The 26,752-nt window shown below is 35.3% G+C and overlaps 36 non-coding genes across 36 annotated transcripts; all 36 read right to left on the bottom strand.

Moving 5' to 3' along the window:
- Positions 1 to 354: 354 nt before the first annotated feature.
- TRNAC-GCA (transfer RNA cysteine (anticodon GCA)) lies at positions 355 to 426 on the bottom strand. The gene has a single exon. It is a non-coding gene; the product is annotated as a tRNA-Cys (tRNA).
- A 255-nt stretch (positions 427 to 681) lies between these two features.
- TRNAC-GCA (transfer RNA cysteine (anticodon GCA)) lies at positions 682 to 753 on the bottom strand. The gene has a single exon. It is a non-coding gene; the product is annotated as a tRNA-Cys (tRNA).
- Positions 754 to 1,008: 255 nt separating this feature from the next.
- TRNAC-GCA (transfer RNA cysteine (anticodon GCA)) lies at positions 1,009 to 1,080 on the bottom strand. The gene has a single exon. It is a non-coding gene; the product is annotated as a tRNA-Cys (tRNA).
- A 641-nt stretch (positions 1,081 to 1,721) lies between these two features.
- On the bottom strand, positions 1,722 to 1,793 carry TRNAC-GCA (transfer RNA cysteine (anticodon GCA)). Its single transcript has one exon. It is a non-coding gene; the product is annotated as a tRNA-Cys (tRNA).
- A 255-nt stretch (positions 1,794 to 2,048) lies between these two features.
- On the bottom strand, positions 2,049 to 2,120 carry TRNAC-GCA (transfer RNA cysteine (anticodon GCA)). Its single transcript has one exon. It is a non-coding gene; the product is annotated as a tRNA-Cys (tRNA).
- A 255-nt stretch (positions 2,121 to 2,375) lies between these two features.
- On the bottom strand, positions 2,376 to 2,447 carry TRNAC-GCA (transfer RNA cysteine (anticodon GCA)). The gene has a single exon. It is a non-coding gene; the product is annotated as a tRNA-Cys (tRNA).
- A 641-nt stretch (positions 2,448 to 3,088) lies between these two features.
- Positions 3,089 to 3,160, bottom strand: TRNAC-GCA (transfer RNA cysteine (anticodon GCA)). The gene has a single exon. It is a non-coding gene; the product is annotated as a tRNA-Cys (tRNA).
- A 583-nt stretch (positions 3,161 to 3,743) lies between these two features.
- Positions 3,744 to 3,815, bottom strand: TRNAC-GCA (transfer RNA cysteine (anticodon GCA)). Its single transcript has one exon. It is a non-coding gene; the product is annotated as a tRNA-Cys (tRNA).
- A 643-nt stretch (positions 3,816 to 4,458) lies between these two features.
- Positions 4,459 to 4,530, bottom strand: TRNAC-GCA (transfer RNA cysteine (anticodon GCA)). Its single transcript has one exon. It is a non-coding gene; the product is annotated as a tRNA-Cys (tRNA).
- A 256-nt stretch (positions 4,531 to 4,786) lies between these two features.
- Positions 4,787 to 4,858, bottom strand: TRNAC-GCA (transfer RNA cysteine (anticodon GCA)). Its single transcript has one exon. It is a non-coding gene; the product is annotated as a tRNA-Cys (tRNA).
- An 831-nt stretch (positions 4,859 to 5,689) lies between these two features.
- On the bottom strand, positions 5,690 to 5,761 carry TRNAC-GCA (transfer RNA cysteine (anticodon GCA)). Its single transcript has one exon. It is a non-coding gene; the product is annotated as a tRNA-Cys (tRNA).
- A 966-nt stretch (positions 5,762 to 6,727) lies between these two features.
- On the bottom strand, positions 6,728 to 6,799 carry TRNAC-GCA (transfer RNA cysteine (anticodon GCA)). The gene has a single exon. It is a non-coding gene; the product is annotated as a tRNA-Cys (tRNA).
- Positions 6,800 to 7,054: 255 nt separating this feature from the next.
- TRNAC-GCA (transfer RNA cysteine (anticodon GCA)) lies at positions 7,055 to 7,126 on the bottom strand. The gene has a single exon. It is a non-coding gene; the product is annotated as a tRNA-Cys (tRNA).
- A 967-nt stretch (positions 7,127 to 8,093) lies between these two features.
- Positions 8,094 to 8,165, bottom strand: TRNAC-GCA (transfer RNA cysteine (anticodon GCA)). Its single transcript has one exon. It is a non-coding gene; the product is annotated as a tRNA-Cys (tRNA).
- A 582-nt stretch (positions 8,166 to 8,747) lies between these two features.
- TRNAC-GCA (transfer RNA cysteine (anticodon GCA)) lies at positions 8,748 to 8,819 on the bottom strand. Its single transcript has one exon. It is a non-coding gene; the product is annotated as a tRNA-Cys (tRNA).
- A 641-nt stretch (positions 8,820 to 9,460) lies between these two features.
- Positions 9,461 to 9,532, bottom strand: TRNAC-GCA (transfer RNA cysteine (anticodon GCA)). Its single transcript has one exon. It is a non-coding gene; the product is annotated as a tRNA-Cys (tRNA).
- A 255-nt stretch (positions 9,533 to 9,787) lies between these two features.
- TRNAC-GCA (transfer RNA cysteine (anticodon GCA)) lies at positions 9,788 to 9,859 on the bottom strand. The gene has a single exon. It is a non-coding gene; the product is annotated as a tRNA-Cys (tRNA).
- Positions 9,860 to 10,114: 255 nt separating this feature from the next.
- Positions 10,115 to 10,186, bottom strand: TRNAC-GCA (transfer RNA cysteine (anticodon GCA)). The gene has a single exon. It is a non-coding gene; the product is annotated as a tRNA-Cys (tRNA).
- Positions 10,187 to 12,193: 2,007 nt separating this feature from the next.
- Positions 12,194 to 12,265, bottom strand: TRNAC-GCA (transfer RNA cysteine (anticodon GCA)). The gene has a single exon. It is a non-coding gene; the product is annotated as a tRNA-Cys (tRNA).
- Positions 12,266 to 12,520: 255 nt separating this feature from the next.
- Positions 12,521 to 12,592, bottom strand: TRNAC-GCA (transfer RNA cysteine (anticodon GCA)). Its single transcript has one exon. It is a non-coding gene; the product is annotated as a tRNA-Cys (tRNA).
- Positions 12,593 to 13,888: 1,296 nt separating this feature from the next.
- On the bottom strand, positions 13,889 to 13,960 carry TRNAC-GCA (transfer RNA cysteine (anticodon GCA)). The gene has a single exon. It is a non-coding gene; the product is annotated as a tRNA-Cys (tRNA).
- Positions 13,961 to 15,255: 1,295 nt separating this feature from the next.
- TRNAC-GCA (transfer RNA cysteine (anticodon GCA)) lies at positions 15,256 to 15,327 on the bottom strand. Its single transcript has one exon. It is a non-coding gene; the product is annotated as a tRNA-Cys (tRNA).
- A 255-nt stretch (positions 15,328 to 15,582) lies between these two features.
- TRNAC-GCA (transfer RNA cysteine (anticodon GCA)) lies at positions 15,583 to 15,654 on the bottom strand. The gene has a single exon. It is a non-coding gene; the product is annotated as a tRNA-Cys (tRNA).
- A 968-nt stretch (positions 15,655 to 16,622) lies between these two features.
- Positions 16,623 to 16,694, bottom strand: TRNAC-GCA (transfer RNA cysteine (anticodon GCA)). Its single transcript has one exon. It is a non-coding gene; the product is annotated as a tRNA-Cys (tRNA).
- A 255-nt stretch (positions 16,695 to 16,949) lies between these two features.
- Positions 16,950 to 17,021, bottom strand: TRNAC-GCA (transfer RNA cysteine (anticodon GCA)). Its single transcript has one exon. It is a non-coding gene; the product is annotated as a tRNA-Cys (tRNA).
- A 641-nt stretch (positions 17,022 to 17,662) lies between these two features.
- TRNAC-GCA (transfer RNA cysteine (anticodon GCA)) lies at positions 17,663 to 17,734 on the bottom strand. Its single transcript has one exon. It is a non-coding gene; the product is annotated as a tRNA-Cys (tRNA).
- A 255-nt stretch (positions 17,735 to 17,989) lies between these two features.
- Positions 17,990 to 18,061, bottom strand: TRNAC-GCA (transfer RNA cysteine (anticodon GCA)). The gene has a single exon. It is a non-coding gene; the product is annotated as a tRNA-Cys (tRNA).
- Positions 18,062 to 18,316: 255 nt separating this feature from the next.
- TRNAC-GCA (transfer RNA cysteine (anticodon GCA)) lies at positions 18,317 to 18,388 on the bottom strand. Its single transcript has one exon. It is a non-coding gene; the product is annotated as a tRNA-Cys (tRNA).
- A 2,007-nt stretch (positions 18,389 to 20,395) lies between these two features.
- TRNAC-GCA (transfer RNA cysteine (anticodon GCA)) lies at positions 20,396 to 20,467 on the bottom strand. Its single transcript has one exon. It is a non-coding gene; the product is annotated as a tRNA-Cys (tRNA).
- Positions 20,468 to 20,722: 255 nt separating this feature from the next.
- TRNAC-GCA (transfer RNA cysteine (anticodon GCA)) lies at positions 20,723 to 20,794 on the bottom strand. Its single transcript has one exon. It is a non-coding gene; the product is annotated as a tRNA-Cys (tRNA).
- A 1,295-nt stretch (positions 20,795 to 22,089) lies between these two features.
- Positions 22,090 to 22,161, bottom strand: TRNAC-GCA (transfer RNA cysteine (anticodon GCA)). The gene has a single exon. It is a non-coding gene; the product is annotated as a tRNA-Cys (tRNA).
- Positions 22,162 to 23,456: 1,295 nt separating this feature from the next.
- On the bottom strand, positions 23,457 to 23,528 carry TRNAC-GCA (transfer RNA cysteine (anticodon GCA)). The gene has a single exon. It is a non-coding gene; the product is annotated as a tRNA-Cys (tRNA).
- Positions 23,529 to 23,782: 254 nt separating this feature from the next.
- Positions 23,783 to 23,854, bottom strand: TRNAC-GCA (transfer RNA cysteine (anticodon GCA)). The gene has a single exon. It is a non-coding gene; the product is annotated as a tRNA-Cys (tRNA).
- Positions 23,855 to 24,822: 968 nt separating this feature from the next.
- Positions 24,823 to 24,894, bottom strand: TRNAC-GCA (transfer RNA cysteine (anticodon GCA)). The gene has a single exon. It is a non-coding gene; the product is annotated as a tRNA-Cys (tRNA).
- A 255-nt stretch (positions 24,895 to 25,149) lies between these two features.
- TRNAC-GCA (transfer RNA cysteine (anticodon GCA)) lies at positions 25,150 to 25,221 on the bottom strand. The gene has a single exon. It is a non-coding gene; the product is annotated as a tRNA-Cys (tRNA).
- Positions 25,222 to 25,862: 641 nt separating this feature from the next.
- TRNAC-GCA (transfer RNA cysteine (anticodon GCA)) lies at positions 25,863 to 25,934 on the bottom strand. Its single transcript has one exon. It is a non-coding gene; the product is annotated as a tRNA-Cys (tRNA).
- Between the last annotated feature and the right edge of the window lie 818 nt (positions 25,935 to 26,752).

A 26,752-nucleotide genomic window follows, 5' to 3' on the forward strand; every position in this document is an offset into this window, starting at 1 on the left:
TGTTAACGGCTGTCAAATTGACAGAGGAGTTTTCCTATTTTGTGTGGACTAATGGAGATTTTCCATTGACAACGATGGAACTCATTATTATGACTTAATATGCCGATTACTGGTATCCACTTAAGAGCTTGGCTAATTTTTGTCCGATGACCTCTAGATGTGCATTCGCTTAACAGGTTATAACGCATGTCTTCCTGCGAAAACAAGATTTTCCACTGGCAACCATGGAACTCAGTATTATCATAGAGTAAATATCGATTTGTGGTAACCTCTCAGCTAATTTACGCCCAATCACCTTTGAATTTCCAGCCGCTAAACGGATGATAAAGTACGTCTTTATTGAAAATTAAGGCAAGGGGGCACTCGGATTTGAACCAAGGACCTCTTGATCTGCAGTCAAATGCTCTACCACTGAGCTATACCCCCAAACGAGCGCCTTTTGGGAGTGTTTCCCCAAGCAGACCTAGCATTCTATATATTTTCAAAAATGAGTTTCTTTACACACTGGATATTTGTTCAATCATGTTTGGTAGCTGCAAAAAAGAATCAACCATTTAATTATTTATTTTATAAGAAGTGTTTTTCAAATTGGTTTAAACACCTGTCCATTTTTTGTAATTTTTTTTGAATTTCTAGTAACTAATCAAATGATAAAGTATTTCTTTATTGAAAAGAAGGGCAAAGGGGCACTCGGATTTGAACCAAGGACCTCTTGATCTGCAGTCAAATGCTCTACCACTGAGCTATACCCCCAAACGAGCGCCTTTTGGGAGTGTTTCCCCAAGCAGACGTAGCATCCTATATATTTTCAAAAATGAGTTTCTTTACACACTGGATATTTGTTCAATCATGTTTGGTAGCTGCAAAAAAGAATCAACCATTTAATTATTTATTTTATAAGAAGTGTTTTTCAAATTGGTTTAAAAACCTGTCCATTTTTTGTAATTTTTTTTTAATTTCTAGTAACTAATCAAATGATAAAGTATTTCTTTATTGAAAAGAAGGGCAAGGGGGCACTCGGATTTGAACCAAGGACCTCTTGATCTGCAGTCAAATGCTCTACCACTGAGCTATACCCCCAAACGAGCGCCTTTTCAGAATGCTTCCCTGGGCAGACCTAGAACACTAAGTTTTTTCCAAAATGACTTTTTTTTTCACACACTGGATATTTGTTCAATCATGTTTGGTAGCTGTAAAAAAATAATCAATGCTTTGTTTTTCTTTAAAGCAATGTTACTAATATTGGTTTTAAAAATCGTCCAATTTTTTGAATTTTTTTTGGCTGAACTTTTTCTGTTTTAGAGCTGATATAATTTCTGCGGTTCTATCATCCTAAAATCAGCGGAAAATAAAGAACATGTTAAATATGTTAACGGCTGTCAAATTGACAGAGGAGTTTTCCTATTTTGTGTGGACTAATGGAGATTTTCCATTGACAACGATGGAACTCATTATTATGACTTAATATGCCGATTACTGGTATCCACTTAAGAGCTTGGCTAATTTTTGTCCGATGACCTCTAGATGTGCATTCGCTTAACAGGTTATAACGCATGTCTTCCTGCGAAAACAAGATTTTCCACTGGCAACCATGGAACTCAGTATTATCATAGAGTAAATATCGATTTGTGGTAACCTCTCAGCTAATTTACGCCCAATCACCTTTGAATTTCCAGCCGCTAAACGGATGATAAAGTACGTCTTTATTGAAAATTAAGGCAAGGGGGCACTCGGATTTGAACCAAGGACCTCTTGATCTGCAGTCAAATGCTCTACCACTGAGCTATACCCCCAAACGAGCACCTTTTGGGAGTGTTTCCCCAAGCAGACCTAGCATTCTATATATTTTCAAAAATGAGTTTCTTTACACACTGGATATTTGTTCAATCATGTTTGGTAGCTGCAAAAAAGAATAAACCATTTAATTATTTATTTTATAAGAAGTGTTTTTCAAATTGGTTTAAAAACCTGTCCATTTTTTGTAATTTTTTTTAAATTTCTAGTAACTAATCAAATGATAAAGTATTTCTTTATTGAAAAGAAGGGCAAAGGGGCACTCGGATTTGAACCAAGGACCTCTTGATCTGCAGTCAAATGCTCTACCACTGAGCTATACCCCCAAACGAGCGCCTTTTCGGAGTGTTTCCCCAAGCAGACCTAGCATCCTATATATTTTCAAAAATGAGTTTCTTTACACACTGGATATTTGTTCAATCATGTTTGGTAGCTGCAAAAAAGAATCAACCATTTAATTATTTATTTTATAAGAAGTGTTTTTCAAATTGGTTTAAAAACCTGTCCATTTTTTGTAATTTTATTTGAATTTCTAGTAACTAATCAAATGATAAAGTATTTCTTTATTGAAAAGAAGGGCAAGGGGGCACTCGGATTTGAACCAAGGACCTCTTGATCTGCAGTCAAATGCTCTACCACTGAGCTATACCCCCAAATGAGCGCCTTTTCAGAAAGCTTCCCTGGGCAGACCTAGAACACTAAGTTTTTTCCAAAATGACTTTTTTTTTCACACACTGGATATTTGTTCAATCATGTTTGGTAGCTGTAAAAAAATAATCAATGCTTTGTTTTTCTTTAAAGCAATGTTACTAATATTGGTTTTAAAAATCGTTCAATTTTTTGAATGTTTTTTGGCTGAACTTTTTCTGTTTTAGAGCTGATATAATTTCTGCGGTTCTATCATCCTAAAATCAGCGGAAAATAAAGAACATGTTAAATATGTTAACGGCTGTCAAATTGACAGAGGAGTTTTCCTATTTTGTGTTGACTAATGGAGATTTTCCATTGAAAACGATGGAACTCATTATTATGACTTAATATGCCGATTACTAGTATCCACTTAAGAGCTTGGCTAATTTTTGTCCGATGACCTCTAGATGTGCATTCGCTTAACAGGTTATAACGCATGTCTTCCTGCGAAAACAAGATTTTCCACTGGCAACCATGGAACTCAGTATTATCATAGAGTAAATATCGATTTGTGGTAACCTCTCAGCTAATTTACGCCCAATCACCTTTGAATTTCCAGCCGCTAAACGGATGATAAAGTACGTCTTTATTGAAAATTAAGGCAAGGGGGCACTCGGATTTGAACCAAGGACCTCTTGATCTGCAGTCAAATGCTCTACCACTGAGCTATACCCCCAAACGAGCACCTTTTGGGAGTGTTTCCCCAAGCAGACCTAGCATTCTATATATTTTCAAAAATGAGTTTCTTTACACACTGGATATTTGTTCAATCATGTTTGGTAGCTGCAAAAAAGAATCAACCATTTAATTATTTATTTTATAAGAAGTGTTTTTCAAATTGGTTTAAACACCTGTCCATTTTTTGTAATTTTTTTTAAATTTCTAGTAACTAATCAAATGATAAAGTATTTCTTTATTGAAAAGAAGGGCAAAGGGGCACTCGGATTTGAACCAAGGACCTCTTGATCTGCAGTCAAATAGCTCTACCACTGAGCTATACCCCCAAATGAGCGCCTTTTGGTAGTGTTTCCCCAAGCAGACCTAGCATCCTATATATTTTCAAAAATGAGTTTCTTTACACACTGGATATTTGTTCAATCATGTTTGGTAGCTGCAAAAAAGAATCAACCATTTAATTATTTATTTTATAAGAAGTGTTTTTCAAATTGGTTTAAAAACCTGTCCATTTTTTGTAATTTTATTTGAATTTCTAGTAACTAATCAAATGATAAAGTATTTCTTTATTGAAAAGAAGGGCAAGGGGGCACTCGGATTTGAACCAAGGACCTCTTGATCTGCAGTCAAATGCTCTACCACTGAGCTATACCCCCAAATGAAGCGCCTTTTCAGAATGCTTCCCTGGGCAGACCTAGAACACTAAGTTTTTTCCAAAATGACTTTTTTTTTCACACACTGGATATTTGTTCAATCATGTTTGGTAGCTGTAAAAAAATAATCAATTGCTTTGTTTTTCTTTAAAGCAATGTTACTAATATTGGTTTTAAAAATCGTTCAATTTTTTGAATGTTTTTTGGCTGAACTTTTTCTGTTTTAGAGCTGATATAATTTCTGCGGTTCTATCATCCTAAAATCAGCGGAAAATAAAGAACATGTTAAATATGTTAACGGCTGTCAAATTGACAGAGGAGTTTTCCTATTTTGTGTGGACTAATGGAGATTTTCCATTGAAAACGATGGAACTCATTATTATGACTTAATATGCCGATTACTAGTATCCACTTAAGAGCTTGGCTAATTTTTGTCCGATGACCTCTAGATGTGCATTCGCTTAACAGGTTATAACGCATGTCTTCCTGCGAAAACAAGATTTTCCACTGGCAACCATGGAACTCAGTATTATCATAGAGTAAATATCGATTTGTGGTAACCTCTCAGCTAATTTACGCCCAATCACCTTTGAATTTCCAGCCGCTAAACGGATGATAAAGTACGTCTTTATTGAAAATTAAGGCAAGGGGGCACTCGGATTTGAACCAAGGACCTCTTGATCTGCAGTCAAATGCTCTACCACTGAGCTATACCCCCAAACGAGCACCTTTTGGGAGTGTTTCCCCAAGCAGACCTAGCATTCTATATATTTTCAAAAATGAGTTTCTTTACACACTGGATATTTGTTCAATCATGTTTGGTAGCTGCAAAAAAGAATCAACCATTTAATTATTTATTTTATAAGAAGTGTTTTTCAAATTGGTTTAAAACACCTGTCCATTTTTTGTAATTTTTTTTGAATTTCTAGTAACTAATCAAATGATAAAGTATTTCTTTATTGAAAAGAAGGGCAAAGGGGCACTCGGATTTGAACCAAGGACCTCTTGATCTGCAGTCAAATGCTCTACCACTGAGCTATACCCCCAAATGAGCGCCTTTTGGTAGTGTTTCCCCAAGCAGACCTAGCATCCTATATATTTTCAAAAATGAGTTTCTTTACACACTGGATATTTGTTCAATCATTTTTGGTAGCTGCAAAAAAGAATCAACCACTCAGATTTGAACCAAGGACCTCTTGATCTGCAGTCAAATGCTCTACCACTGAGCTATACCCCCAAATGAGCGCCTTTTCAGAATGCTTCCCTGGGCAGACCTAGAACACTAAGTTTTTTCCAAAATGACTTTTTTTTCACACACTGGATATTTGTTCAATCATGTTTGGTAGCTGTAAAAAAATAATCAATGCTTTGTTTTTCTTTAAAGCAATGTTACTAATATTGGTTTTAAAAATCGTTCAATTTTTTGAATGTTTTTTGGCTGAACTTTTTCTGTTTTAGAGCTGATATAATTTCTGCGGTTCTATCATCCTAAAATCAGCGGAAAATAAAGAACATGTTAAATATGTTAACGGCTGTCAAATTGACAGAGGAGTTTTCCTATTTTGTGTGGACTAATGGAGATTTTCCATTGAAAACGATGGAACTCATTATTATGACTTAATATGCCGATTACTAGTATCCACTTAAGAGCTTGGCTAATTTTTGTCCGATGACCTCTAGATGTGCATTCGCTTAACAGGTTATAACGCATGTCTTCCTGCGAAAACAAGATTTTCCACTGGCAACCATGGAACTCAGTATTATCATAGAGTAAATATCGATTTGTGGTAACCTCTCAGCTAATTTACGCCCAATCACCTTTGAATTTCCAGCCGCTAAACGGATGATAAAGTACGTCTTTATTGAAAATTAAGGCAAGGGGGCACTCGGATTTGAACCAAGGACCTCTTGATCTGCAGTCAAATGCTCTACCACTGAGCTATACCCCCAAACGAGCGCCTTTTGGGAGTGTTTCCCCAAGCAGACCTAGCATTCTATATATTTTCAAAATGAGTTTCTTTACACACTGGATATTTGTTCAATCATGTTTGGTAGCTGCAAAAAAGAATCAACCATTTAATTATTTATTTTATAAGAAGTGTTTTTCAAATTGGTTTAAAAACCTGTCCATTTTTTGTAATTTTATTTGAATTTCTAGTAACTAATCAAATGATAAAGTATTTCTTTATTGAAAAGAAGGGCAAGGGGGCACTCGGATTTTAACCAAGGACCTCTTGATCTGCAGTCAAATGCTCTACCACTGAGCTATACCCCCAAATGAGCGCCTTTTCAGAATGCTTCCCTGGGCAGACCTAGAACACTAAGTTTTTTCCAAAATGACTTTTTTTTCACACACTGGATATTTGTTCAATCATGTTTGGTAGCTGTAAAAAAATAATCAATGCTTTGTTTTTCTTTAAAGCAATGTTACTAATATTGGTTTTAAAAATCGTTCAATTTTTTGAATGTTTTTTGGCTGAACTTTTTCTGTTTTAGAGCTGATATAATTTCTGCGGTTCTATCATCCTAAAATCAGCGGAAAATAAAGAACATGTTAAATATGTTAACGGCTGTCAAATTGACAGAGGAGTTTTCCTATTTTGTGTGGACTAATGGAGATTTTCCATTGAAAACGATGGAACTCATTATTATGACTTAATATGCCGATTACTAGTATCCACTTAAGAGCTTGGCTAATTTTTGTCCGATGACCTCTAGATGTGCATTCGCTTAACAGGTTATAACGCATGTCTTCCTGCGAAAACAAGATTTTCCACTGGCAACCATGGAACTCAGTATTATCATAGAGTAAATATCGATTTGTGGTAACCTCTCAGCTAATTTACGCCCAATCACCTTTGAATTTCCAGCCGCTAAACGGATGATAAAGTACGTCTTTATTGAAAATTAAGGCAAGGGGGCACTCGGATTTGAACCAAGGACCTCTTGATCTGCAGTCAAATGCTCTACCACTGAGCTATACCCCCAAACGAGCGCCTTTTGGGAGTGTTTCCCCAAGCAGACCTAGCATTCTATATATTTTCAAAAATGAGTTTCTTTACACACTGGATATTTGTTCAATCATGTTTGGTAGCTGCAAAAAAGAATCAACCATTTAATTATTTATTTTATAAGAAGTGTTTTTCAAATTGGTTTAAACACCTGTCCATTTTTTGTAATTTTTTTTGAATTTCTAGTAACTAATCAAATGATAAAGTATTTCTTTATTGAAAAGAAGGGCAAAGGGGCACTCGGATTTGAACCAAGGACCTCTTGATCTGCAGTCAAATGCTCTACCACTGAGCTATACCCCCAAATGAGCGCCTTTTGGTAGTGTTTCCCCAAGCAGACCTAGCATCCTATATATTTTCAAAAATGAGTTTCTTTACACACTGGATATTTGTTCAATCATGTTTGGTAGCTGCAAAAAAGAATCAACCATTTAATTTTTTATTTTATAAGAAGTGTTTTTCAAATTGGTTTAAAAACCTGTCCATTTTTTGTAATTTTATTTGAATTTCTAGTAACTAATCAAATGATAAAGTATTTCTTTATTGAAAAGAAGGGCAAGGGGGCACTCGGATTTTAACCAAGGACCTCTTGATCTGCAGTCAAATGCTCTACCACTGAGCTATACCCCCAAATGAGCGCCTTTTCAGAATGCTTCCCTGGGCAGACCTAGAACACTAAGTTTTTTCCAAAATGACTTTTTTTTCACACACTGGATATTTGTTCAATCATGTTTGGTAGCTGTAAAAAAATAATCAATGCTTTGTTTTTCTTTAAAGCAATGTTACTAATATTGGTTTTAAAAATCGTTCAATTTTTTGAATGTTTTTTGGCTGAACTTTTTCTGTTTTAGAGCTGATATAATTTCTGCGGTTCTATCATCCTAAAATCAGCGGAAAATAAAGAACATGTTAAATATGTTAACGGCTGTCAAATTGACAGAGGAGTTTTCCTATTTTGTGTGGACTAATGGAGATTTTCCATTGAAAACGATGGAACTCATTATTATGACTTAATATGCCGATTACTAGTATCCACTTAAGAGCTTGGCTAATTTTTGTCCGATGACCTCTAGATGTGCATTCGCTTAACAGGTTATAACGCATGTCTTCCTGCGAAAACAAGATTTTCCACTGGCAACCATGGAACTCAGTATTATCATAGAGTAAATATCGATTTGTGGTAACCTCTCAGCTAATTTACGCCCAATCACCTTTGAATTTCCAGCCGCTAAACGGATGATAAAGTACGTCTTTATTGAAAATTAAGGCAAGGGGGCACTCGGATTTGAACCAAGGACCTCTTGATCTGCAGTCAAATGCTCTACCACTGAGCTATACCCCCAAACGAGCGCCTTTTGGGAGTGTTTCCCCAAGCAGACCTAGCATTCTATATATTTTCAAAAATGAGTTTCTTTACACACTGGATATTTGTTCAATCATGTTTGGTAGCTGCAAAAAAGAATCAACCATTTAATTATTTATTTTATAAGAAGTGTTTTTCAAATTGGTTTAAACACCTGTCCATTTTTTGTAATTTTTTTTGAATTTCTAGTAACTAATCAAATGATAAAGTATTTCTTTATTGAAAAGAAGGGCAAAGGGGCACTCGAATTTGAACCAAGGACCTCTTGATCTGCAGTCAAATGCTCTACCACTGAGCTATACCCCCAAATGAGCGCCTTTTGGGAGTGTTTCCCCAAGCAGACCTAGCATCCTATATATTTTCAAAAATGAGTTTCTTTACACACTGGATATTTGTTCAATCATGTTTGGTAGCTGCAAAAAAGAATCAACCATTTAATTATTTATTTTATAAGAAGTGTTTTTCAAATTGGTTTAAAAACCTGTCCATTTTTTGTAATTTTTTTTGAATTTCTAGTAACTAATCAAATGATAAAGTATTTCTTTATTGAAAAGAAGGGCAAGGGGGCACTCGGATTTGAACCAAGGACCTCTTGATCTGCAGTCAAATGCTCTACCACTGAGCTATACCCCCAAACGAGCGCCTTTTTGGAGTGCTTCCCTGGGCAGACCTAGAACACTAAGTTTTTTCCAAAATGACTTTTTTTTTCACACACTGGATATTTGTTCAATCATGTTTGGTAGCTGTAAAAAAATAATCAATGCTTTGTTTTTCTTTAAAGCAATGTTACTAATATTGGTTTTAAAAATCGTCCAATTTTTTGAATTTTTTTTGGCTGAACTTTTTCTGTTTTAGAGCTGATATGATTTCTGCGGTTCTATCATCCTAAAATCAGCGGAAAATAAAGAACATGTTAAATATGTTAACGGCTGTCAAATTGACAGAGGGGTTTTCCTATTTTGTGTGGACTAATGGAGATTTTCCATTGAAAACGATGGAACTCATTATTATGACTTAATATGCCGATTACTGGTATCCACTTAAGAGCTTGGCTAATTTTTGTCCGATGACCTCTAGATGTGCATTCGCTTAACAGGTTATAACGCATGTCTTCCTGCGAAAACAAGATTTTCCACTGGCAACCATGGAACTCAGTATTATCATAGAGTGAATATCGATTTGTGGTAACCTCTCAGCTAATTTACGCCCAATCACCTTTGAATTTCCAGCCGCTAAACGGATGATAAAGTACGTCTTTATTGAAAATTAAGGCAAGGGGGCACTCGGATTTGAACCAAGGACCTCTTGATCTGCAGTCAAATGCTCTACCACTGAGCTATACCCCCAAATGAGCGCCTTTTGGGAGTGTTTCCCCAAGCAGATCTAGCATTCTATATATTTTCAAAAATGAGTTTCTTTACACACTGGATATTTGTTCAATCATGTTTGGTAGCTGCAAAAAAGAATCAACCATTTAATTATTTATTTTATAAGAAGTGTTTTTCAAATTGGTTTAAACACCTGTCCAATTTTTGTAATTTTTTTTGAATTTCTAGTAACTAATCAAATGATAAAGTATTTCTTTATTGAAAAGAAGGGCAAAGGGGCACTCGGATTTGAACCAAGGACCTCTTGATCTGCAGTCAAATGCTCTACCACTGAGCTATACCCCCAAATGAGCGCCTTTTGGTAGTGTTTCCCCAAGCAGACCTAGCATCCTATATATTTTCAAAAATGAGTTTCTTTACACACTGGATATTTGTTCAATCATGTTTGGTAGCTGCAAAAAAGAATCAACCATTTAATTTTTTATTTTATAAGAAGTGTTTTTCAAATTGGTTTAAAAACCTGTCCATTTTTTGTAATTTTATTTGAATTTCTAGTAACTAATCAAATGATAAAGTATTTCTTTATTGAAAAGAAGGGCAAGGGGGCACTCGGATTTGAACCAAGGACCTCTTGATCTGCAGTCAAATGCTCTACCACTGAGCTATACCCCCAAATGAGCGCCTTTTCAGAATGCTTCCCTGGGCAGACCTAGAACACTAAGTTTTTTCCAAAATGACTTTTTTTTCACACACTGGATATTTGTTCAATCATGTTTGGTAGCTGTAAAAAAATAATCAATGCTTTGTTTTTCTTTAAAGCAATGTTACTAATATTGGTTTTAAAAATCGTTCAATTTTTTGAATGTTTTTTGGCTGAACTTTTTCTGTTTTAGAGCTGATATAATTTCTGCGGTTCTATCATCCTAAAATCAGCGGAAAATAAAGAACATGTTAAATATGTTAACGGCTGTCAAATTGACAGAGGAGTTTTCCTATTTTGTGTGGACTAATGGAGATTTTCCATTGAAAACGATGGAACTCATTATTATGACTTAATATGCCGATTACTAGTATCCACTTAAGAGCTTGGCTAATTTTTGTCCGATGACCTCTAGATGTGCATTCGCTTAACAGGTTATAACGCATGTCTTCCTGCGAAAACAAGATTTTCCACTGGCAACCATGGAACTCAGTATTATCATAGAGTAAATATCGATTTGTGGTAACCTCTCAGCTAATTTACGCCCAATCACCTTTGAATTTCCAGCCGCTAAACGGATGATAAAGTACGTCTTTATTGAAAATTAAGGCAAGGGGGCACTGGGATTTGAACCAAGGACCTCTTGATCTGCAGTCAAATGCTCTACCACTGAGCTATACCCCCAAACGAGCGCCTTTTGGGAGTTTTTCCCCAAGCAGACCTAGCATTCTATATATTTTCAAAAATGAGTTTCTTTACACACTGGATATTTGTTCAATCATGTTTGGTAGCTGCAAAAAAGAATCAACCATTTAATTATTTATTTTATAAGAAGTGTTTTTCAAATTGGTTTAAACACCTGTCCATTTTTTGTAATTTTTTTTGAATTTCTAGTAACTAATCAAATGATAAAGTATTTCTTTATTGAAAAGAAGGGCAAAGGGGCACTCGAATTTGAACCAAGGACCTCTTGATCTGCAGTCAAATGCTCTACCACTGAGCGTTACCCCCAAATGAACGCCTTTTGGGAGTGTTTCCCCAAGCAGACCTAGCATCCTATATTTTTTCAAAAATGAGTTTCTTTACACACTGGATATTTGTTCAATCATGTTTGGTAGCTGCAAAAAAGAATCAACCATTTAATTATTTATTTTATAAGAAGTGTTTTTCAAATTGGTTTAAAAACCTGTCCATTTTTTGTAATTTTTTTTGAATTTCTAGTAACTAATCAAATGATAAAGTATTTCTTTATTGAAAAGAAGGGCAATGGGGCACTTGGATTTGAACCAAGGACCTCTTGATCTGCAGTCAAATGCTCTACCACTGAGCTATACCCCCAAACGAGCGCCTTTTTGGAGTGCTTCCCTGGGCAGACCTAGAACACTAAGTTTTTTCCAAAATGACTTTTTTTTTCACACACTGGATATTTGTTCAATCATGTTTGGTAGCTGTAAAAAAATAATCAATGCTTTGTTTTTCTTTAAAGCAATGTTACTAATATTGGTTTTAAAAATCGTCCAATTTTTTGAATTTTTTTTGGCTGAACTTTTTCTGTTTTAGAGCTGATATGATTTCTGCGGTTCTATCATCCTAAAATCAGCGGAAAATAAAGAACATGTTAAATATGTTAACGGCTGTCAAATTGACAGAGGGGTTTTCCTATTTTGTGTGGACTAATGGAGATTTTCCATTGAAAACGATGGAACTCATTATTATGACTTAATATGCCGATTACTGGTATCCACTTAAGAGCTTGGCTAATTTTTGTCCGATGACCTCTAGATGTGCATTCGCTTAACAGGTTATAACGCATGTCTTCCTGCGAAAACAAGATTTTCCACTGGCAACCATGGAACTCAGTATTATCATAGAGTGAATATCGATTTGTGGTAACCTCTCAGCTAATTTACGCCCAATCACCTTTGAATTTCCAGCCGCTAAACGGATGATAAAGTACGTCTTTATTGAAAATTAAGGCAAGGGGGCACTCGGATTTGAACCAAGGACCTCTTGATCTGCAGTCAAATGCTCTACCACTGAGCTATACCCCCAAACGAGCACCTTTTGGGAGTGTTTCCCCAAGCAGACCTAGCATTCTATATATTTTCAAAAATGAGTTTCTTTACACACTGGATATTTGTTCAATCATGTTTGGTAGCTGCAAAAAAGAATCAACCATTTAATTATTTATTTTATAAGAAGTGTTTTTCAAATTGGTTTAAAAACCTGTCCATTTTTTGTAATTTTTTTTTAATTTCTAGTAACTAATCAAATGATAAAGTATTTCTTTATTGAAAAGAAGGGCAAAGGGGCACTCGGATTTGAACCAAGGACCTCTTGATCTGCAGTCAAATGCTCTACCACTGAGCTATACCCCCAAACGAGCGCCTTTTGGGAGTGTTTCCCCAAGCAGACCTGGCATCCTATATATTTTCAAAAATGAGTTTCTTTACACACTGGATATTTGTTCAATCATGTTTGGTAGCTGCAAAAAAGAATCAACCATTTAATTATTTATTTTATAAGAAGTGTTTTTCAAATTGGTTTAAAAACCTGTCCATTTTTTGTAATTTTATTTGAATTTCTAGTAACTAATCAAATGATAAAGTATTTCTTTATTGAAAAGAAGGGCAAGGGGGCACTCGGATTTGAAGCAAGGACCTCTTGATCTGCAGTCAAATGCTCTACCACTGAGCTATACCCCCAAATGAGCGCCTTTTCAGAATGCTTCCCTGGGCAGACCTAGAACACTAAGTTTTTTTCCAAAATGACTTTTTTTTTCACACACTGGATATTTGTTCAATCATGTTTGGTAGCTGTAAAAAAATAATCAATGCTTTGTTTTTCTTTAAAGCAATGTTACTAATATTGGTTTTAAAAATCGTTCAATTTTTTGAATGTTTTTTGGCTGAACTTTTTCTGTTTTAGAGCTGATATAATTTCTGCGGTTCTATCATCCTAAAATCAGCGGAAAATAAAGAACATGTTAAATATGTTAACGGCTGTCAAATTGACAGAGGAGTTTTCCTATTTTGTGTGGACTAATGGAGATTTTCCATTGAAAACGATGGAACTCATTATTATGACTTAATATGCCGATTACTAGTATCCACTTAAGAGCTTGGCTAATTTTTGTCCGATGACCTCTAGATGTGCATTCGCTTAACAGGTTATAACGCATGTCTTCCTGCGAAAACAAGATTTTCCACTGGCAACCATGGAACTCAGTATTATCATAGAGTAAATATCGATTTGTGGTAACCTCTCAGCTAATTTACGCCCAATCACCTTTGAATTTCCAGCCGCTAAACAGATGATAAAGTACGTCTTTATTGAAAATTAAGGCAAGGGGGCACTCGGATTTGAACCAAGGACCTCTTGATCTGCAGTCAAATGCTCTACCACTGAGTTATACCCCCAAACGAGCGCCTTTTGGGAGTGTTTCCCCAAGCAGACCTAGCATTCTATATATTTTCAAAAATGAGTTTCTTTACACACTGGATATTTGTTCAATCATGTTTGGTAGCTGCAAAAAAGAATCAACCATTTAATTATTTATTTTATAAGAAGTGTTTTTCAAATTGGTTTAAACACCTGTCCATTTTTTGTAATTTTTTTTGAATTTCTAGTAACTAATCAAATGATAAAGTATTTCTTTATTGAAAAGAAGGGCAAAGGGGCACTCGGATTTGAACCAAGGACCTCTTGATCTGCAGTCAAATGCTCTACCACTGAGCTATACCCCCAAATGAGCGCCTTTTCGGAGTGTTTCCCCAAGCAGACCTAGCATCCTATATATTTTCAAAAATGAGTTTCTTTACACACTGGATATTTGTTCAATCATGTTTGGTAGCTGCAAAAAAGAATCAACCGTTTAATTATTTATTTTATAAGAAGTGTTTTTCAAATTGGTTTAAAAACCTGTCCATTTTTTGTAATTTTATTTGAATTTCTAGTAACTAATCAAATGATAAAGTATTTCTTTATTGAAAAGAAGGGCAAGGGGGCACTCGGATTTGAAGCAAGGACCTCTTGATCTGCAGTCAAATGCTCTACCACTGAGCTATACCCCCAAATGAGCGCCTTTTCAGAATGCTTCCCTGGGCAGACCTAGAACACTAAGTTTTTTCCAAAATGACTTTTTTTTTCACACACTGGATATTTGTTCAATCATGTTTGGTAGCTGTAAAAAAATAATCAATGCTTTGTTTTTCTTTAAAGCAATGTTACTAATATTGGTTTTAAAAATCGTTCAATTTTTTGAATGTTTTTTGGCTGAACTTTTTCTGTTTTAGAGCTGATATAATTTCTGCGGTTCTATCATCCTAAAATCAGCGGAAAATAAAGAACATGTTAAATATGTTAACGGCTGTCAAATTGACAGAGGAGTTTTCCTATTTTGTGTGGACTAATGGAGATTTTCCATTGAAAACGATGGAACTCATTATTATGACTTAATATGCCGATTACTAGTATCCACTTAAGAGCTTGGCTAATTTTTGTCCGATGACCTCTAGATGTGCATTCGCTTAACAGGTTATAACGCATGTCTTCCTGCGAAAACAAGATTTTCCACTGGCAACCATGGAACTCAGTATTATCATAGAGTAAATATCGATTTGTGGTAACCTCTCAGCTAATTTACGCCCAATCACCTTTGAATTTCCAGCCGCTAAACAGATGATAAAGTACGTCTTTATTGAAAATTAAGGCAAGGGGGCACTCGGATTTGAACCAAGGACCTCTTGATCTGCAGTCAAATGCTCTACCACTGAGTTATACCCCCAAACGAGCGCCTTTTGGGAGTGTTTCCCCAAGCAGACCTAGCATTCTATATATTTTCAAAAATGAGTTTCTTTACACACTGGATATTTGTTCAATCATGTTTGGTAGCTGCAAAAAAGAATCAACCATTTAATTATTTATTTTATAAGAAGTGTTTTTCAAATTGGTTTAAACACCTGTCCATTTTTTGTAATTTTTTTTGAATTTCTAGTAACTAATCAAATGATAAAGTATTTCTTTATTGAAAAGAAGGGCAAAGGGGCACTCGGATTTGAACCAAGGACCTCTTGATCTGCAGTCAAATGCTCTACCACTGAGCTATACCCCCAAATGAGCGCCTTTTCGGAGTGTTTCCCCAAGCAGACCTAGCATCCTATATATTTTCAAAAATGAGTTTCTTTACACACTGGATATTTGTTCAATCATGTTTGGTAGCTGCAAAAAAGAATCAACCGTTTAATTATTTATTTTATAAGAAGTGTTTTTCAAATTGGTTTATAAACCTGTCCATTTTTTGTAATTTTATTTGAATTTCTAGTAACTAATCAAATGATAAAGTATTTCTTTATTGAAAAGAAGGGCAAGGGGGCACTCGGATTTAAACCAAGGACCTCTTGATCTGCAGTCAAATGCTCTACCACTGAGCTATGCCCCCAAATGAGCGCCTTTTCAGAATGCTTCCCTGGGCAGACCTAGAACACTAAGTTTTTTCCAAAATGACTTTTTTTTTCACACACTGGATATTTGTTCAATCATGTTTGGTAGCTGTAAAAAAATAATCAATGCTTTGTTTTTCTTTAAAGCAATGTTACTAATATTGGTTTTAAAAATCGTTCAATTTTTTGAATGTTTTTTGGCTGAACTTTTTCTGTTTTAGAGCTGATATAATTTCTGCGGTTCTATCATCCTAAAATCAGCGGAAAATAAAGAACATGTTAAATATGTTAACGGCTGTCAAATTGACAGAGGAGTTTTCCTATTTTGTGTGGACTAATGGAGATTTTCCATTGAAAACGATGGAACTCATTATTATGACTTAATATGCCGATTACTAGTATCCACTTAAGAGCTTGGCTAATTTATGTCCGATGACCTCTAGATGTGCATTCGCTTAACAGGTTATAACGCATGTCTTCCTGCGAAAACAAGATTTTCCACTGGCAACCATGGAACTCAGTATTATCATAGAGTAAATATCGATTTGTGGTAACCTCTCAGCTAATTTACGCCCAATCACCTTTGAATTTCCAGCCGCTAAACGGATGATAAAGTACGTCTTTATTGAAAATTAAGGCAAGGGGGCACTCGGATTTGAACCAAGGACCTCTTGATCTGCAGTCAAATGCTCTACCACTGAGTTATACCCCCAAACGAGCGCCTTTTGGGAGTGTTTCCCCAAGCAGACCTAGCATTCTATATATTTTCAAAAATGAGTTTCTTTACACACTGGATATTTGTTCAATCATGTTTGGTAGCTGCAAAAAAGAATCAACCATTTAATTATTTATTTTATAAGAAGTGTTTTTCAAATTGGTTTAAACACCTGTCCATTTTTTGTAATTTTTTTTGAATTTCTAGTAACTAATCAAATGATAAAGTATTTCTTTATTGAAAAGAAGGGCAAAGGGGCACTCGGATTTGAACCAAGGACCTCTTGATCTGCAGTCAAATGCTCTACCACTGAGCTATACCCCCAAATGAGCGCCTTTTGGGAGTGTTTCCCCAAGCAGACCTAGCATCCTATATATTTTCAAAAATGAGTTTCTTTACACACTGGATATTTGTTCAATCATGTTTGGTAGCTGCAAAAAAGAATCAACCATTTAATTATTTATTTTATAAGAAGTGTTTTTCAAATTGGTTTAAAAACCTGTCCATTTTTTGTAATTTTTTTTGAATTTCTAGTAACTAATCAAATGATAAAGTATTTATTTATTGAAAAGAAGGGCAAGGGGGCACTCGGATTTGAACCAAGGACCTCTTGATCTGCAGTCAAATGCTCTACCACTGAGCTATACCCCCAAACGAGCGCCTTTTTGGAGTGCTTCCCTGGGCAGACCTAGAACACTAAGTTTTTTCCAAAATGACTTTTTTTTTCACACACTGGATATTTGTTCAATCATGTTTGGTAGCTGTAAAAAAATAATCAATGCTTTGTTTTTCTTTAAAGCAATGTTACTAATATTGGTTTTAAAAATCGTCCAATTTTTTGAATTTTTTTTGGCTGAACTTTTTCTGTTTTAGAGCTGATATGATTTCTGCGGTTCTATCATCCTAAAATCAGCGGAAAATAAAGAACATGTTAAATATGTTAACGGCTGTCAAATTGACAGAGGGGTTTTCCTATTTTGTGTGGACTAATGGAGATTTTCCATTGAAAACGATGGAACTCATTATTATGACTTAATATGCCGATTACTGGTATCCACTTAAGAGCTTGGCTAATTTTTGTCCGATGACCTCTAGATGTGCATTCGCTTAACAGGTTATAACGCATGTCTTCCTGCGAAAACAAGATTTTCCACTGGCAACCATGGAACTCAGTATTATCATAGAGTGAATATCGATTTGTGGTAACCTCTCAGCTAATTTACGCCCAATCACCTTTGAATTTCCAGCCGCTAAACGGATGATAAAGTACGTCTTTATTGAAAATTAAGGCAAGGGGGCACTCGGATTTGAACCAAGGACCTCTTGATCTGCAGTCAAATGCTCTACCACTGAGCTATACCCCCAAACGAGCGCCTTTTGGGAGTGTTTCCCCAAGCAGATCTAGCATTCTATATATTTTCAAAAATGAGTTTCTTTACACACTGGATATTTGTTCAATCATGTTTGGTAGCTGCAAAAAAGAATCAACCATTTAATTATTTATTTTATAAGAAGTGTTTTTCAAATTGGTTTAAACACCTGTCCAATTTTTGTAATTTTTTTTGAATTTCTAGTAACTAATCAAATGATAAAGTATTTCTTTATTGAAAAGAAGGGCAAAGGGGCACTCGGATTTGAACCAAGGACCTCTTGATCTGCAGTCAAATGCTCTACCACTGAGCTATACCCCCAAATGAGCGCCTTTTGGTAGTGTTTCCCCAAGCAGACCTAGCATCCTATATATTTTCAAAAATGAGTTTCTTTACACACTGGATATTTGTTCAATCATGTTTGGTAGCTGCAAAAAAGAATCAACCATTTAATTTTTTATTTTATAAGAAGTGTTTTTCAAATTGGTTTAAAAACCTGTCCATTTTTTGTAATTTTATTTGAATTTCTAGTAACTAATCAAATGATAAAGTATTTCTTTATTGAAAAGAAGGGCAAGGGGGCACTCGGATTTGAACCAAGGACCTCTTGATCTGCAGTCAAATGCTCTACCACTGAGCTATACCCCCAAATGAGCGCCTTTTCAGAATGCTTCCCTGGGCAGACCTAGAACACTAAGTTTTTTCCAAAATGACTTTTTTTTCACACACTGGATATTTGTTCAATCATGTTTGGTAGCTGTAAAAAAATAATCAATGCTTTGTTTTTCTTTAAAGCAATGTTACTAATATTGGTTTTAAAAATCGTTCAATTTTTTGAATGTTTTTTGGCTGAACTTTTTCTGTTTTAGAGCTGATATAATTTCTGCGGTTCTATCATCCTAAAATCAGCGGAAAATAAAGAACATGTTAAATATGTTAACGGCTGTCAAATTGACAGAGGAGTTTTCCTATTTTGTGTGGACTAATGGAGATTTTCCATTGAAAACGATGGAACTCATTATTATGACTTAATATGCCGATTACTAGTATCCACTTAAGAGCTTGGCTAATTTTTGTCCGATGACCTCTAGATGTGCATTCGCTTAACAGGTTATAACGCATGTCTTCCTGCGAAAACAAGATTTTCCACTGGCAACCATGGAACTCAGTATTATCATAGAGTAAATATCGATTTGTGGTAACCTCTCAGCTAATTTACGCCCAATCACCTTTGAATTTCCAGCCGCTAAACGGATGATAAAGTACGTCTTTATTGAAAATTAAGGCAAGGGGGCACTGGGATTTGAACCAAGGACCTCTTGATCTGCAGTCAAATGCTCTACCACTGAGCTATACCCCCAAACGAGCGCCTTTTGGGAGTTTTTCCCCAAGCAGACCTAGCATTCTATATATTTTCAAAAATGAGTTTCTTTACACACTGGATATTTGTTCAATCATGTTTGGTAGCTGCAAAAAAGAATCAACCATTTAATTATTTATTTTATAAGAAGTGTTTTTCAAATTGGTTTAAACACCTGTCCATTTTTTGTAATTTTTTTTGAATTTCTAGTAACTAATCAAATGATAAAGTATTTCTTTATTGAAAAGAAGGGCAAAGGGGCACTCGAATTTGAACCAAGGACCTCTTGATCTGCAGTCAAATGCTCTACCACTGAGCGTTACCCCCAAATGAACGCCTTTTGGGAGTGTTTCCCCAAGCAGACCTAGCATCCTATATATTTTCAAAAATGAGTTTCTTTACACACTGGATATTTGTTCAATCATGTTTGGTAGCTGCAAAAAAGAATCAACCATTTAATTATTTATTTTATAAGAAGTGTTTTTCAAATTGGTTTAAAAACCTGTCCATTTTTTGTAATTTTTTTTGAATTTCTAGTAACTAATCAAATGATAAAGTATTTCTTTATTGAAAAGAAGGGCAATGGGGCACTTGGATTTGAACCAAGGACCTCTTGATCTGCAGTCAAATGCTCTACCACTGAGCTATACCCCCAAACGAGCGCCTTTTTGGAGTGCTTCCCTGGGCAGACCTAGAACACTAAGTTTTTTCCAAAATGACTTTTTTTTTCACACACTGGATATTTGTTCAATCATGTTTGGTAGCTGTAAAAAAATAATCAATGCTTTGTTTTTCTTTAAAGCAATGTTACTAATATTGGTTTTAAAAATCGTCCAATTTTTTGAATTTTTTTTGGCTGAACTTTTTCTGTTTTAGAGCTGATATGATTTCTGCGGTTCTATCATCCTAAAATCAGCGGAAAATAAAGAACATGTTAAATATGTTAACGGCTGTCAAATTGACAGAGGGGTTTTCCTATTTTGTGTGGACTAATGGAGATTTTCCATTGAAAACGATGGAACTCATTATTATGACTTAATATGCCGATTACTGGTATCCACTTAAGAGCTTGGCTAATTTTTGTCCGATGACCTCTAGATGTGCATTCGCTTAACAGGTTATAACGCATGTCTTCCTGCGAAAACAAGATTTTCCACTGGCAACCATGGAACTCAGTATTATCATAGAGTGAATATCGATTTGTGGTAACCTCTCAGCTAATTTACGCCCAATCACCTTTGAATTTCCAGCCGCTAAACGGATGATAAAGTACGTCTTTATTGAAAATTAAGGCAAGGGGGCACTCGGATTTGAACCAAGGACCTCTTGATCTGCAGTCAAATGCTCTACCACTGAGCTATACCCCCAAACGAGCACCTTTTGGGAGTGTTTCCCCAAGCAGACCTAGCATTCTATATATTTTCAAAAATGAGTTTCTTTACACACTGGATATTTGTTCAATCATGTTTGGTAGCTGCAAAAAAGAATCAACCATTTAATTATTTATTTTATAAGAAGTGTTTTTCAAATTGGTTTAAAAACCTGTCCATTTTTTGTAATTTTTTTTTAATTTCTAGTAACTAATCAAATGATAAAGTATTTCTTTATTGAAAAGAAGGGCAAAGGGGCACTCGGATTTGAACCAAGGACCTCTTGATCTGCAGTCAAATGCTCTACCACTGAGCTATACCCCCAAACGAGCGCCTTTTGGGAGTGTTTCCCCAAGCAGACCTGGCATCCTATATATTTTCAAAAATGAGTTTCTTTACACACTGGATATTTGTTCAATCATGTTTGGTAGCTGCAAAAAAGAATCAACCATTTAATTATTTATTTTATAAGAAGTGTTTTTCAAATTGGTTTAAAAACCTGTCCATTTTTTGTAATTTTATTTGAATTTCTAGTAACTAATCAAATGATAAAGTATTTCTTTATTGAAAAGAAGGGCAAGGGGGCACTCGGATTTGAAGCAAGGACCTCTTGATCTGCAGTCAAATGCTCTACCACTGAGCTATACCCCCAAATGAGCGCCTTTTCAGAATGCTTCCCTGGGCAGACCTAGAACACTAAGTTTTTTCCAAAATGACTTTTTTTTTCACACACTGGATATTTGTTCAATCATGTTTGGTAGCTGTAAAAAAATAATCAATGCTTTGTTTTTCTTTAAAGCAATGTTACTAATATTGGTTTTAAAAATCGTTCAATTTTTTGAATGTTTTTTGGCTGAACTTTTTCTGTTTTAGAGCTGATATAATTTCTGCGGTTCTATCATCCTAAAATCAGCGGAAAATAAAGAACATGTTAAATATGTTAACGGCTGTCAAATTGACAGAGGAGTTTTCCTATTTTGTGTGGACTAATGGAGATTTTCCATTGAAAACGATGGAACTCATTATTATGACTTAATATGCCGATTACTAGTATCCACTTAAGAGCTTGGCTAATTTTTGTCCGATGACCTCTAGATGTGCATTCGCTTAACAGGTTATAACGCATGTCTTCCTGCGAAAACAAGATTTTCCACTGGCAACCATGGAACTCAGTATTATCATAGAGTAAATATCGATTTGTGGTAACCTCTCAGCTAATTTACGCCCAATCACCTTTGAATTTCCAGCCGCTAAACAGATGATAAAGTACGTCTTTATTGAAAATTAAGGCAAGGGGGCACTCGGATTTGAACCAAGGACCTCTTGATCTGCAGTCAAATGCTCTACCACTGAGTTATACCCCCAAACGAGCGCCTTTTGGGAGTGTTTCCCCAAGCAGACCTAGCATTCTATATATTTTCAAAAATGAGTTTCTTTACACACTGGATATTTGTTCAATCATGTTTGGTAGCTGCAAAAAAGAATCAACCATTTAATTATTTATTTTATAAGAAGTGTTTTTCAAATTGGTTTAAACACCTGTCCATTTTTTGTAATTTTTTTTGAATTTCTAGTAACTAATCAAATGATAAAGTATTTCTTTATTGAAAAGAAGGGCAAAGGGGCACTCGGATTTGAACCAAGGACCTCTTGATCTGCAGTCAAATGCTCTACCACTGAGCTATACCCCCAAATGAGCGCCTTTTCGGAGTGTTTCCCCAAGCAGACCTAGCATCCTATATATTTTCAAAAATGAGTTTCTTTACACACTGGATATTTGTTCAATCATGTTTGGTAGCTGCAAAAAAGAATCAACCGTTTAATTATTTATTTTATAAGAAGTGTTTTTCAAATTGGTTTAAAAACCTGTCCATTTTTTGTAATTTTATTTGAATTTCTAGTAACTAATCAAATGATAAAGTATTTCTTTATTGAAAAGAAGGGCAAGGGGGCACTCGGATTTGAAGCAAGGACCTCTTGATCTGCAGTCAAATGCTCTACCACTGAGCTATACCCCCAAATGAGCGCCTTTTCAGAATGCTTCCCTGGGCAGACCTAGAACACTAAGTTTTTTCCAAAATGACTTTTTTTTTCACACACTGGATATTTGTTCAATCATGTTTGGTAGCTGTAAAAAAATAATCAATGCTTTGTTTTTCTTTAAAGCAATGTTACTAATATTGGTTTTAAAAATCGTTCAATTTTTTGAATGTTTTTTGGCTGAACTTTTTCTGTTTTAGAGCTGATATAATTTCTGCGGTTCTATCATCCTAAAATCAGCGGAAAATAAAGAACATGTTAAATATGTTAACGGCTGTCAAATTGACAGAGGAGTTTTCCTATTTTGTGTGGACTAATGGAGATTTTCCATTGAAAACGATGGAACTCATTATTATGACTTAATATGCCGATTACTAGTATCCACTTAAGAGCTTGGCTAATTTTTGTCCGATGACCTCTAGATGTGCATTCGCTTAACAGGTTATAACGCATGTCTTCCTGCGAAAACAAGATTTTCCACTGGCAACCATGGAACTCAGTATTATCATAGAGTAAATATCGATTTGTGGTAACCTCTCAGCTAATTTACGCCCAATCACCTTTGAATTTCCAGCCGCTAAACAGATGATAAAGTACGTCTTTATTGAAAATTAAGGCAAGGGGGCACTCGGATTTGAACCAAGGACCTCTTGATCTGCAGTCAAATGCTCTACCACTGAGTTATACCCCCAAACGAGCGCCTTTTGGGAGTGTTTCCCCAAGCAGACCTAGCATTCTATATATTTTCAAAAATGAGTTTCTTTACACACTGGATATTTGTTCAATCATGTTTGGTAGCTGCAAAAAAGAATCAACCATTTAATTATTTATTTTATAAGAAGTGTTTTTCAAATTGGTTTAAACACCTGTCCATTTTTTGTAATTTTTTTTGAATTTCTAGTAACTAATCAAATGATAAAGTATTTCTTTATTGAAAAGAAGGGCAAAGGGGCACTCGGATTTGAACCAAGGACCTCTTGATCTGCAGTCAAATGCTCTACCACTGAGCTATACCCCCAAATGAGCGCCTTTTCGGAGTGTTTCCCCAAGCAGACCTAGCATCCTATATATTTTCAAAATGAGTTTCTTTACACACTGGATATTTGTTCAATCATGTTTGGTAGCTGCAAAAAAGAATCAACCGTTTAATTATTTATTTTATAAGAAGTGTTTTTCAAATTGGTTTATAAACCTGTCCATTTTTTGTAATTTTATTTGAATTTCTAGTAACTAATCAAATGATAAAGTATTTCTTTATTGAAAAGAAGGGCAAGGGGGCACTCGGATTTAAACCAAGGACCTCTTGATCTGCAGTCAAATGCTCTACCACTGAGCTATGCCCCCAAATGAGCGCCTTTTCAGAATGCTTCCCTGGGCAGACCTAGAACACTAAGTTTTTTCCAAAATGACTTTTTTTTTCACACACTGGATATTTGTTCAATCATGTTTGGTAGCTGTAAAAAAATAATCAATGCTTTGTTTTTCTTTAAAGCAATGTTACTAATATTGGTTTTAAAAATCGTTCAATTTTTTGAATGTTTTTTGGCTGAACTTTTTCTGTTTTAGAGCTGATATAATTTCTGCGGTTCTATCATCCTAAAATCAGCGGAAAATAAAGAACATGTTAAATATGTTAACGGCTGTCAAATTGACAGAGGAGTTTTCCTATTTTGTGTGGACTAATGGAGATTTTCCATTGAAAACGATGGAACTCATTATTATGACTTAATATGCCGATTACTAGTATCCACTTAAGAGCTTGGCTAATTTATGTCCGATGACCTCTAGATGTGCATTCGCTTAACAGGTTATAACGCATGTCTTCCTGCGAAAACAAGATTTTCCACTGGCAACCATGGAACTCAGTATTATCATAGAGTAAATATCGATTTGTGGTAACCTCTCAGCTAATTTACGCCCAATCACCTTTGAATTTCCAGCCGCTAAACGGATGATAAAGTACGTCTTTATTGAAAATTAAGGCAAGGGGGCACTCGGATTTGAACCAAGGACCTCTTGATCTGCAGTCAAATGCTCTACCACTGAGTTATACCCCCAAACGAGCGCCTTTTGGGAGTGTTTCCCCAAGCAGACCTAGCATTCTATATATTTTCAAAAATGAGTTTCTTTACACACTGGATATTTGTTCAATCATGTTTGGTAGCTGCAAAAAAGAATCAACCATTTAATTATTTATTTTATAAGAAGTGTTTTTCAAATTGGTTTAAACACCTGTCCATTTTTTGTAATTTTTTTTGAATTTCTAGTAACTAATCAAATGATAAAGTATTTCTTTATTGAAAAGAAGGGCAAAGGGGCACTCGGATTTGAACCAAGGACCTCTTGATCTGCAGTCAAATGCTCTACCACTGAGCTATACCCCCAAATGAGCGCCTTTTGGGAGTGTTTCCCCAAGCAGACCTAGCATCCTATATATTTTCAAAAATGAGTTTCTTTACACACTGGATATTTGTTCAATCATGTTTGGTAGCTGCAAAAAAGAATCAACCATTTAATTATTTATTTTATAAGAAGTGTTTTTCAAATTGGTTTAAAAACCTGTCCATTTTTTGTAATTTTTTTTGAATTTCTAGTAACTAATCAAATGATAAAGTATTTATTTATTGAAAAGAAGGGCAAGGGGGCACTCGGATTTGAACCAAGGACCTCTTGATCTGCAGTCAAATGCTCTACCACTGAGCTATACCCCCAAACGAGCGCCTTTTTGGAGTGCTTCCCTGGGCAGACCTAGAACACTAAGTTTTTTCCAAAATGACTTTTTTTTTCACACACTGGATATTTGTTCAATCATGTTTGGTAGCTGTAAAAAAATAATCAATGCTTTGTTTTTCTTTAAAGCAATGTTACTAATATTGGTTTTAAAAATCGTCCAATTTTTTGAATTTTTTTTGGCTGAACTTTTTCTGTTTTAGAGCTGATATGATTTCTGCGGTTCTATCATCCTAAAATCAGCGGAAAATAAAGAACATGTTAAATATGTTAACGGCTGTCAAATTGACAGAGGGGTTTTCCTATTTTGTGTGGACTAATGGAGATTTTCCATTGAAAACGATGGAACTCATTATTATGACTTAATATGCCGATTACTGGTATCCACTTAAGAGCTTGGCTAATTTTTGTCCGATGACCTCTAGATGTGCATTCGCTTAACAGGTTATAACGCATGTCTTCCTGCGAAAACAAGATTTTCCACTGGCAACCATGGAACTCAGTATTATCATAGAGTGAATATCGATTTGTGGTAACCTCTCAGCTAATTTACGCCCAATCACCTTTGAATTTCCAGCCGCTAAACGGATGATAAAGTACGTCTTTATTGAAAATTAAGGCAAGGGGGCACTCGGATTTGAACCAAGGACCTCTTGATCTGCAGTCAAATGCTCTACCACTGAGCTATACCCCCAAACGAGCACCTTTTGGGAGTGTTTCCCCAAGCAGACCTAGCATTCTATATATTTTCAAAAATGAGTTTCTTTACACACTGGATATTTGTTCAATCATGTTTGGTAGCTGCAAAAAAGAATCAACCATTTAATTATTTATTTTATAAGAAGTGTTTTTCAAATTGGTTTAAAAACCTGTCCATTTTTTGTAATTTTTTTTTAATTTCTAGTAACTAATCAAATGATAAAGTATTTCTTTATTGAAAAGAAGGGCAAAGGGGCATTAGGATTTGAACCAAGGACCTCTTGATCTGCAGTCAAATGCTCTACCACTGAGCTATACCCCCAAACGAGCGCCTTTTGGGAGTGTTTCCCCAAGCAGACCTGGCATCCTATATATTTTCAAAAATGAGTTTCTTTACACACTGGATATTTGTTCAATCATGTTTGGTAGCTGCAAAAAAGAATCAACCATTTAATTATTTATTTTATAAGAAGTGTTTTTCAAATTGGTTTAAAAACCTGTCCATTTTTTGTAATTTTATTTGAATTTCTAGTAACTAATCAAATGATAAAGTATTTCTTTATTGAAAAGAAGGGCAAGGGGGCACTCGGATTTGAAGCAAGGACCTCTTGATCTGCAGTCAAATGCTCTACCACTGAGCTATACCCCCAAATGAGCGCCTTTTCAGAATGCTTCCCTGGGCAGACCTAGAACACTAAGTTTTTTCCAAAATGACTTTTTTTTTCACACACTGGATATTTGTTCAATCATGTTTGGTAGCTGTAAAAAAATAATCAATGCTTTGTTTTTCTTTAAAGCAATGTTACTAATATT

Source organism: Dendropsophus ebraccatus, chromosome 7, assembly GCF_027789765.1.
Source record: "Dendropsophus ebraccatus isolate aDenEbr1 chromosome 7, aDenEbr1.pat, whole genome shotgun sequence".
Taxonomy (NCBI): Eukaryota; Metazoa; Chordata; class Amphibia; order Anura; family Hylidae; genus Dendropsophus; species Dendropsophus ebraccatus.